General features: G+C 49.0%; 1 long non-coding RNA gene across 1 annotated transcript; it reads left to right on the forward strand.

The window, feature by feature from the left end:
• Positions 1-1075: 1075 nt before the first annotated feature.
• On the forward strand, positions 1076-8501 carry LOC131909334 (uncharacterized). The gene is made up of 2 exons (XR_009378828.1): positions 1076-1297; positions 7441-8501. It is a non-coding gene; the product is annotated as an uncharacterized LOC131909334 (long non-coding RNA).
• Positions 8502-10427: the final 1926 nt, after the last annotated feature.

Genomic DNA, 10427 nt, shown 5'->3' on the forward strand with positions numbered 1-10427 from the left:
GAGCTGGAATAATACTGTTTCACAGGCCAGTAGCATTTCAGACCTGATGCTTAGAAACTCAGTGTGTGCAGATGTCCCTGGGGCACAGCAGTACCAGAGGGCTTGCTTCTCCTTTTCAGTTCTTACTGCCCTCTCTGCACCCTGGCTCCATGTTCTCATTTTGCAGGCCTCTCCTACTCCTCCTACCTTCCTGTGAATCTAGATGGGAAACTAGAAGAATTAACTTTTTGGATTGGTCTTTAAAAAATGAATGACTCTTCCCTGAGAAAACATTAATACATGCCTTGCGGAGCTCTGTTCTCACTGCTTTTTCGGTTTGGTTTGGTTTTGGTTTATTATGTTTTTTTCCTTGTGGTTTCCCTTTGCTCTGGCTTGGAAAACTGCTGTTGTTCGGCCAGTCAAATCTAGAACTAAGAGGGCTGACTCTCATGTAAATTCACATACTCTAGAGCCACTAGCTCTAAGCTGAAACTGTCTTTCCTGGACAATGGGCTGTAGAGAGTGAAAGCAAGTCCCAGGCGCTAGCCTGCAGCCTGCAGCGGTCCTGCAAAGCGCACGCTCCAGGCATGCACTGGGGAAATGTCAGTGCCGTGGCCCTGCAAAGCGCACGCTCCAGGCATGCACTGGGGAAATGTCAGTGCAGCGGCCCTGCAAAGCGCACGCTCCAGGCATGCACTGGGGAAATGTCAGTGCAGCGGCCCTGCAAAGCGCACGCTCCAGGCATGCACTGGGGAAATGTCAGTGCAGCGGCCCTGCAAAGCGCACGCTCCAGGCATGCACTGGGGAAATGTCAGTGCCGCCATCTGCAAACACACGGCTTTCCTTTCCTTTCCACCACTGTCTGCAGAATGGCATCTCCTGCAGGCCAGGGAGTCAGCGTCCAGGCTGGAGGCTCTGTAATCGCTCGGGGGGGGGGGGGGGGGGGGGGGGGGAGCGTTGTCATCGAAGAAAGGAAGGGTCTCCTTTCATGATGGCCTCCTAATCTGGGAATCACGGTCTCTCTGAGAGGAGAGAGGGAACAGCAGAAAGGGAGTCCCTCTACTTCCCTCTTCTCTGTATCCCACCACAGGTTTCAGATGGTGAAACTGAAGATCTGCATTCTTCTGTCTTTGCTGGAAGTCAATTCCCTTTTTCACCGTGGCCCCGGCCAGGTGCCCACAAAAAGCCATTTAACTGTGATGTATTTAGCCATTTCATTGTGGCCCTGCAAGGTGCCCATAACTGCTCCGAAAACTACCTGTCAACAACAGGATGGAGAATTCCCACGAAACCAGCCCTCCATCTAGCTGCTCAGGAGGTAGGTTACAGCACAGCGAACTCCTGAGTTCAAATCCAGATCCATCCCTTGTATCTACTCTCCTGTCACAGACTTAACTCCTGGGCCCCTGCCCCACCACCTCCAGGGCAACGTAGGGGACCTGTAATGTACATAAAATTGAAGAGAGGGCAGGGACCTCCCTTGTTAGCAGTGAGGTTCATCTCAGCATTAGGGAAGCAGGCATTCTCACTTCCTGCTTGTTCCTGCAATGCATACTGTTTTCTAGATGCTTTTAAAGATAACTAGATAGATAGATAGATAGATAGATAGATAGATAGATAGATAGATAGATAGCAGGGATGATCAGATCAGTATGGTACAGAACACCAGGATTCTGGAGGTCAACTGCCCAGGTAAACCCCACTTGGCAAAAGCATGGACCGTAAGTGTCATCGGGGGTTGGAGAGATGACTCGCTAGGTAAAGTCACTAGTACACAAGCACGAGGATCTGCGTTCCGACTGCCCAGCACCCACGTGCAGTCAGACATAGCCACACATGCATGCCACCCCAGCACTAGGGGGGTTACAGAGCCATGTGCAGGCAAACACACTTGTCAGAACAGCACGGGATGGGGTCTACAGATACATCCCAGAAGACACTTGTAAAAAGTTTTAAAGTATAATAAAAGATAAATAACTACAAGAAAGGAAGAAAGACAGACAGACATTTAGATGCTTCCTGATACAAACCTGTATCAGAAGGGAGATCTCATAGGTAGGAGCCCAGATACCAGGCAGAGACAAGAAGGCAGACAGAGTAGAAAATGGAGTCCTGGGAGGAACCCATGCTGACGGCTCAGGGCTTATGGAGGACTAAATAACCAACAGCGTAGGGAGAGAGGGGAACAGGGCTATGGGCTGCTAAGACTGAGCAAAGTTCCTTCCCTGGTCACCGTCTACACTGGGAGGAAGCCCAGGCATCTTCCCACTTTCTAAGCTAATCCAACACTAACTGGGAAAAGCCTCAGGTTCCCCAGGGGAGGGACGGGTCTAAGCTGGGAGTCACAGCTCTCACTGCCTCCTTTAACCTCCAGAAAGTCATATACAAGAGAAAAAGGACCCATGTGTCCCACGGTGGTTGAAAACAAGAGTGGAGTGGAAGGGAGGAGAGCCCTGTCCTTTGAGAATCCTAGTCCAACGTTTGACCAGAAAACAGGTCACACAAGGGGAAGTGGCTGAGAGGGGAGGCCTGAGAAGGTTCTGTTTTATTTACTAGTATATTAGACTTATTTTATGAGTGTTCTGTCTGCACATACATAAAAGTGTACCACATGCATGCCTGCTGCCCTCAGGTCAGAAGAGGGCATCAGATCCCCTGGGACAGGATTTACAGACAGTTGTAAGCCACCATGTGGGCACTGAGAATCAGACCTGGGTCCTCTCAAAGAAAACAAGTACTTGTGACAGCCAGGCCAACTCCAGTCCACAAAGATGGTTTTTAAGACACCTTCCAAACTGAAACTGAGAACCAAGCACACACTTAAGAGCTAGCCTTTCACAGAGCAGAATACCCAACTCACAGGCAGCAGTTGAATATAATGTATGTGTGTATGTACATATGTATGTGTTTATGTATGTATGTATATGTGTGTATGTATGTATGTGTGTATGCATATGTGTATGTATGTACATATATATATATGTGTGTGTATGTATGTATGTATGTATGTATCACTAAGGATCAAAACTAAAGCCAAAGCATGAGCTCGTCTTTAAAAACACGCACAGAAGCTGAGAAGTTTCTCCAACAAATACCAGATTCTCGCTTCAGAAACAGAAGCCTCTGGTAAAATAAACAGAAGGGAAAAACTCCCTTCACATAAGCCAGGGGAACCTCCTCCTGCAGACCAAGCTCTGACCTTTATGTGAACTCGAAATAACTGGCTCATGATTTCGCAAATCGAGAGGAAAGGCAAGCATTTTGAATGACGCTAAGACTCTTCCTTTCTCTTCTGGCTCTTTGTTGGGAAGCCAAACGTACCTGTCAGAGCAAAAGCAGCTAGAAGCATACAATGTCCTTCCATCAGAACCAGGAGGAAGATGACTAGCAAAAGCCACCTACCTGGACACTGGCCCTGGGTACGTGAAAGCAGAACGCTCAGTGGGAAGTGAGCAACGGAAGCCAAGTTCCCTTCACTCGGCAAGTATGTCCTGAACACCTACTATGCACCAGTCACTGCTTCCAAGTGGTGCCCAGGCTAGTCAGAACCCTACCTCCTTGTGGGACTAGCTACACCTGAGGTGGACTTTTTATAATGGCGCCAGTTCTCTTACCTACCTGCAGATCCTCATTTGTTCCCACAAGTATGCTCCTGCCCGGTTCCTACTCCTGCAGAGTGGGAGCTGGGAGCAGAGACCAATCCCAGAGCCCCTGGACCCAGCCAGTTGCTGACAAGAACAAATCTGTGTCCTAGGCTCCTCCTCAGGCCCGCCTAATGGCAGCGGGCAGGGAGGATGTGAAGTAGGCAAATGGGTAAGAAAGTGCTTCAGAAACAAAGCTGCCAGAGGGCCCTCCGTCATCGTTCCAAGTCCATCCTCTTTCTCCAGACGCCTGCAGCACCTTGCCTGTCCCTAGCAGGCTATTTCTGTCTCCAAGTTCACTGACACTGACTGGTTACAGGTGGAGATCAATGGTTGCTGAAACGCCCACCAGGGTTGTTGATGAGGATTCTATAATAACAACAGCATGCCAGATGGTTCAGTTCCTAAGAAACCTGCATGTCCGTGCCACTAATCTCCTCATTTTACAAATGAAAAGACCAAGATAAGGCAAAGGCTACAGGAGCGTGCCCAAAGGTTCCCAGTGCAGAATGCTGCCACTCCCTGTGCCCCTGCATTCGGCCCTTTGTAACATGCACAGAGACCAGTTTTCTCAAACAGCACTTCATAAGCAGGCACCCACCCAGGACCCCTGCAGCCACTCAAGGCTCCTTCCTGCACACACCCTTCAGGATGGGGCCTGCACCCTGGTGAGAAGCGGTAAAGAGAGACGGAATCTACATATGCATCCCACTCCATCTTGTCCTGCACAGGTCCACTGCCCCTGCCTTACTTTCCTTATCTGTCCACTGGCGATGGTCACTGCACCTACCTTCCAGGTTAACTGTAAGGATTCAACAAGTTAATAAGGAGTACTTTGAAAAGTATGACAAAGCCAGGCAAGAGGCAGGTGGACCTCTGTGAGTTCCAGACCAGCAGGATACAAAGTGAGACCCAGTCTCAAAGGGAAAAAAAAAAAAAAGATGTGTTAACACAGATTCCTGTTGGTATTTTTCACTCTCAGAAATGACGGGAGTGCTACCACTGTCATCTAAACCCAGAGTACACACCTCTGTCACGTCTGAGTCACCCCTGTACATGGTCTGATCACTTGTGTTCATCTGCCAGGACAGGGTCACATGCCACTCTTGGTGTAAATGAAAATTAAGAAACAGGTTTGAGTCAGAAAGGAGACTGGGAGATGGAGTCCAGGGCCACCAGAGTTCCAGTAATGTCCACCACAGAGATGACAAGAGCCCCTGGAGCCAGCCTGGGCAGCAAGCTGCCCTGGCTACTGAGGCCCCCTAAAGAGGCCAGAAGCACCAAGGCCTCCGAAACCTGTTCAGCACATTATCCTGAAAGAGCAGGGATGAAGAAGAGAGGTGGGAGCAGTTTTCCTCTGTTAATGGGCAGTGGTACTCTGCCACTTTCTTTTTAATGTTTTTTTTTTTCCTAAAAGAAATTGTTGAGGTGTTAGTCCTACTAAAAACACCCATCAGCCTAGGAACATCTTCCGGACTTACTAAAATTAACGGGAGCCACTAAAGGAAGCTGGCATTACCTCATTGGCTTCCGACTTCTCCAGTTCTGCATCTTTCCAAGTCTGTGGGTGGGTAACAAATGCTGGCTCTTCCAATGTCCTGACTGACTTTGCTGTTTGTGTGGCAACATGAGCTTGGATTATTTTAATTTTAAAAAAAAAAAGTTTTTGCTCCTGCAAGGTGTGAAGAGGCAGCGCCCCTGGCTGTATTTACAGAATACTAGTAAACTAGATAAAAAGAAGGTTCTGGTGCAGCTTGCTTCCAGACTTTGAAAGGGGCTTCTCCACAACGGTTCCAAAGATACAACTGCATTCAAATGCTTCAGAATTAATGCAATTCTCAGTAACTGCAGAGTCCAGCTCCAGGGCATCTGATACCTTCTTCTGGTCTCCACAGGCAGCAGGCATATACCCGCAGGTAAATACTCACACACAGAAAATAAAAATAAATAAGTCGTTTTTAAAAAATCTATTTCATGGGAGCTGGAAAGATGTCTCAGCAATTAAACACACTACAGAGGACCCAGGTTCAGTTCCCAGCACCCACATCAAGTGTCAAACAACTGTGTGTAACAATATTTGCAGGAAATCCAATGCCCTCCTCTGGCCTCCTCAGACACAAACTCACAGGTACACACGTATACACATAAATAAAAAGTAAACAAATATTTGTAATCTACTTCACAGACTTGCATATCTTCATGTTTGAAAGCTTGCTACATGATAGAGTTAATTCACAAAGCAAGACGGAGCACTGGGGGACTGTGGCTCTGCTGGCATTTCCTTTGCATGCACGAAGCCCTGGGTCCAATCCTCAGAACCACATAAACTGAAAACAGTGGTCAATGTCTATACTCCCAACACTTAAGAGGGCAAGGCAGGAGGGTCAGAAGTTCAAGGTTATCCTGGGCTAAATAGTGAGGCCAGCCTGGGCTACATAAGACCCTTTAATAAAAAGGAAAAAAAGCATGCTGTTGAGGAGCCAATCATTCCTATCTGCAAGGGACTCTTTACTTAAAACACTTCTTCCATGGAGCAGGTTCTCCAGGATCACCTATCCACAAACACCCCATTAAATATGCTCCAAGACCCTTGAACGCTCCAGTCAAACTATATTCTTATTCATGTAAGACTAGGGCTTGAGCCAACGGGGCAGAAAGAGCAGGAGTTAAGAGTTCACAGGGGCACAGACTCTAGGAACAGCCACAGCCGATATGCAACCGTGCAGCAGTGCAACCGTGCCGTAATGCAACCTTGCACTAATGAGCAGTCCTTTCTCTGCCTGGCCTCTAACAGGGAAGAAATCAACAGGAGCTACCTATCGGGCAGAAGAGCCATGCCAGTGGACACCTCCTTATCACCCCCCCATTCCCCAAAAAAAAGCCCCCAGACCCTGTGAAGATGGGGCACTGTGTGATCTTACTCTTGCTCCAGCCCATGTACACAGAGCACAACCTCCATCATCTACCACAGGGCCTTGCTCTTTAACTCCTGTGTACCAGGCATGGCCCCAGAGGCTGGCGAGGCAACAGCTAACAAAGCAGACCAGCCTCCTCCTGCAACCTGTCTCCTCACCTAGGAAGGGGCAGCACTGCATAACAGAGGTAACCAGTGCTTGGGGTTGGGGGAAACAGATCAGGATAAAGGAACACAGCAAGTTTGGGGCTAGCCTGGGCTACATGAATCCCTGTCTTAAAGCCCCTCCTCCCACCAAAAAAAAAAAATCTAAATTAAACTGTTGCAAGTCAAGTACTAGCTGTACTTTGGGAGGAAGTTCTGAGCAGTCCAGAGGCATTGGGGAGACGCACATGGTCTAAGAAGTAGAGGGGCCAAAGGTACCATTCAGAGAAAGTAAGAAGGGAGGAAGTGAAGGGGATAGTGACAGGCTGCATCAGGCTTTATACTCCCTTTCTCCCTGAGTGAGAGTAAGGACCACTAGAGGGATAGAGCAGGGAAGGAACATGAGGGATCCAACTTCAATTCTTTCAAAGGGCCGTTCTGGTTGCCTCATGGAAGCAGACACAGAGGGTCTATGGCAAATGCAGAGAGAACAGTGGGGTGGCCCTATAGTTATCCAGACCAGAAATGGCAATGACTTGGACCTAAGCAGCACCAAATGGTGTAAGAGGTGGTCAGGTTCTGGATTTGCTTTGTAGGTCAAGCCCACAGACAGGCAGGTAAGCTGGACACAGGGTTCACAAGACAGGCCTCAAGGAGGCCTCCAAAGCTTTGCCTATGAGCAACTGGAAGAATGGAGTGGCCAGGAACTGGTGGGGGAAACAAGCTGGACCCAGTGATATGGGTTGTGTTTCTGTTCTCCAGGGAGCCAACAGGGGCCTTCCTTTACACTCTCCCAGGGAGCCAGGGTAAGTTAACTCCTCTGTAAGTGTCTACTTGGGACTGTCACTGCCACCACCAACCCCAGCACTCACGCAAGGAGGCCCTTGGGTACCCAGGCTGCCCATGACTGGTGTGTGCATGTGCTGAACCTCAGACTCATACCAGGAAGCCTATGCTGCCCACACCCAAGCCACATCCTCCACCTGAGCCTCTACCATGAATAAAGATGGTGTTTTGATCTCTCCATCCTTTTACACTGTGCCCCTCAGGGGGTTGAGATGCTGTTTAAACCCCAACAATAAACACCTCAAGAGCACTGAGAACAGCATCTACCTTGACTCCTGTAGCTCTGTGGAGGCTCATAACCATCCGCCTAGTCAGTTCATCAGCAAATGAGACCTAAGCACCTACTGTTAAACATCACTAGACAATGAAAGCTGAAGGCAGAGGAGGATCTGAATCATGAGTCTCGTGCGATGGTTTAACACTTCATGGCTGGTCACACCACGAGGAGATGGCATGCAACTGCGCCAGCCACAGATACCCTGACTCAAAGGACCACGTTCTGTTTCTACTCATCAGCTGGGCAATGGCGGGCAAGTTAGTGAGCCTCTCTGTGCCTGCACTGTGTCGTCTCTAAAGCAGAGGTTATGACATCGCTTACTTCCCTGGGTTATTACGAGGATTAAGTGTGCTAATTGATACAACGTACTCAAAAGAACAGCAGACACACCAGAAGCACTCAGTAACTGTCACCAACACCACTGTCACCATCACCGCCATACCCACCGCCTCTCCGGTAATTAGGATAAAAGCTACCATTACCAAACTGCTCTGTGGCAAGAACTGCACACTGAGTGCTTTTCAGGCAATAACGCGCTGAAGCCTCGTGAACTGAGCGTTGCCCTGCTGCTCGACCACGAAGCCCCGAGAGCCAGGCTAAGTCTATCGGCGACGGCTCACACAATGAGCAAACAAAAGTCAAAGTCGTGATCTGAACTTGCAAACTCTGAGGCAGAAATAAATTAATTATATGCAATAAAGTGAACATGTGTGCTTCTGCCTGCTAGTCAAGTGTTAAAAATACACACAGAATTGAGGGCACCTCCCCAACACACAAAGCTCCCTTTGAGGCATGTCAGCCCAAAAGTACAAAATGGGGGAGCTCCCCAGTCCTGGTTAACCTTATCCTCTGTGTGCAGTACCAAGCACCCAGACCACATCCTATTCCCACCACAACCTGAAAACCCACTTCCTCCCCCAGCACACATCCCAGGAAGCAAAAGTCAACATTAAGCTCTGGCGTCTCCAAGAACACCTTGTATATTGACCTATGTGTGCCAGCGAGTAACCAAGCTGGAAAAACAGCCTTGAAAAGCCTGAAAGGGGATCAGAGTGCCCTGGCACATCTTCAACACTGCTGGCTAGCCCCAGCATTAGCAGGGCTGAGCCAAGCGGAGTCCTGAAAAATCCCCATATCAATGCCAGGGCCAGAGATAAGACAGTCCCGGTGGCATTTCATAGACCTGTCCCTGAGGCCTGCATATGGAAAGACACCCTCAGACACCACCACCCGGACTTTCCCCACCCCATCTGCATGTGGAATGGCAGAGAGGCACTTGTGTGTCCCCCTGCCTGGGAAGCTGGCCTCCTTGAAGGAGAGCGCCTGTGGCCCTTCTGAAGACTCTGAGCATGGGGTGGTGCTCTTCTTCACATGTCAGTAATAAGACCTGCCCCTGAGCCTTCCCAGACCAGAATTCATCAGGAATAGTCTACGGAGGATGCGACAAACACTGGCGGCGATGGCAGGGAAAAGAACAGAGGACAAGAAAGCAAGCAAGAGAGTATTGTATATTAAGCTCAGAGACCCGGCTGACTGGGGGCTTTAAAGACAGGAAAAATTACTGTTCCAGGCTCACAGGCAACTGCCCAGGCAAAACTACAATCTGTATTACTTCAAAAATACCCCTTGGCAGGGTGTATGTTGAGTTCCTACAAGCACCAGCTCCACAGTGGGGTGTGGACAGACAGTAGATACATCTCCTCCTTCATTGCATCCTCCCAAACATATTGTGAGATATGAAGAGTGATCTGATTTTACCAGTGAAGAAATTCACGTTCAGAGTTACTAACTTGTTCTGGTGTAAAACAGACTCCATGGCAACAGAATCATAATCAGCCTGACTCAGAGATCACTCAACATCTTTCACAGAAGGGCGTCATCGAAGAGGGCCAGCGTATTCGGCAAGACCAGAGAGAGCGCCAACACTCAGGGGACACAACGATACCAAAGTCAGAAGATGATGGACTTCTAACAGGCTAGACAGGCCCCTCGACACCTCCAAGTCTCATTCTTCATCCGAGACAAATAAGGGTCAATTTAAAATCAGGCAATGCAAACGGAGTATGCGGCACAGAGCACACACGGACACATCATTTCTCAAGTGCAACTTGTTAGTGCGACTCGAGTTCACGGAGCAAGACAGAAGGCCTGCCCCCTGCATTCTCACTGGTACCACCATCATGGTCCTCATCACTTTCACCCTCAAGGCACTCACTTCTGAGTGCTCCCAATGTCCTACTCACACTCATCATGGTACTCCAGGTGTGACTACCATCCTCAAGGCACTTACTTTGGAGTGCTCCCAATGTCCTACTCACACTCATCATGGTATTCTAGGTGTGACTCCATCCATCCACTTGGAAGACAAGCAAATGATGCTACAGTGAGAGTGACTTTCTCCAAGTCTGAGCAGATGAAAGGATGCACACCTGGAGAGTCTAACTCCAGAATGCATGCTCAAGCTGCCAGCGAAGAAGCACTTCCTAACTCTGACCTCAAACACTTCAGCTACTTGGTCCCAGATGATAAAAATAGAAAGAGGTCACACTCTCCCATGCACACTAGCTCCCACTCCCTTCCGGCTGCCTCCTGAAAGCAGTTTCTTTGGGGTTCCTGCTTCCCTTAG

The sequence above is a fragment of the Peromyscus eremicus genome, chromosome 4 (assembly GCF_949786415.1).
Source record: "Peromyscus eremicus chromosome 4, PerEre_H2_v1, whole genome shotgun sequence".
Classification (NCBI taxonomy): Eukaryota; Metazoa; Chordata; class Mammalia; order Rodentia; family Cricetidae; genus Peromyscus; species Peromyscus eremicus.